This window comes from Penaeus monodon, chromosome 20, assembly GCF_015228065.2.
Source record: "Penaeus monodon isolate SGIC_2016 chromosome 20, NSTDA_Pmon_1, whole genome shotgun sequence".
Taxonomy (NCBI): Eukaryota; Metazoa; Arthropoda; class Malacostraca; order Decapoda; family Penaeidae; genus Penaeus; species Penaeus monodon.
Window position 1 is genome coordinate 40,134,149 of NC_051405.1, and position 281 is coordinate 40,134,429.

General features: G+C 28.8%; 1 protein-coding gene across 2 annotated transcripts in view; it reads right to left on the bottom strand.

The window, feature by feature from the left end:
• LOC119585814 (uncharacterized protein YMR196W-like) overlaps positions 1–281 on the bottom strand; it is a 26,189-nt gene that overhangs the window by 23,301 nt on the left and 2,607 nt on the right. The gene's annotated exons all lie outside the window — the stretch shown is intronic.

Below are 281 nucleotides of genomic sequence, written 5' to 3' on the forward strand. Positions count from 1 at the left end.
AACTTAAAATAATATCGGGTCAGTATTGTTTTTTTCTCATATAAACATAAAACATGTAATAATAGAGTTAGACGTAATAACAGTCTGAAAATTCTGCGTTTTCCTTTTCTATTTTATTTTCACTGCTTTTTTTCTTAAGTAATCATTAATGTAGGCATAACGTGAAAAAAAAACGAAGAAAAACAATATATTTCGTTATGCGGTTATAAGGACACGTTCATCTAGAATAACATAATCCTATAAATATCGGTACAAACGCAAGAATCACGACAAACTGTCCC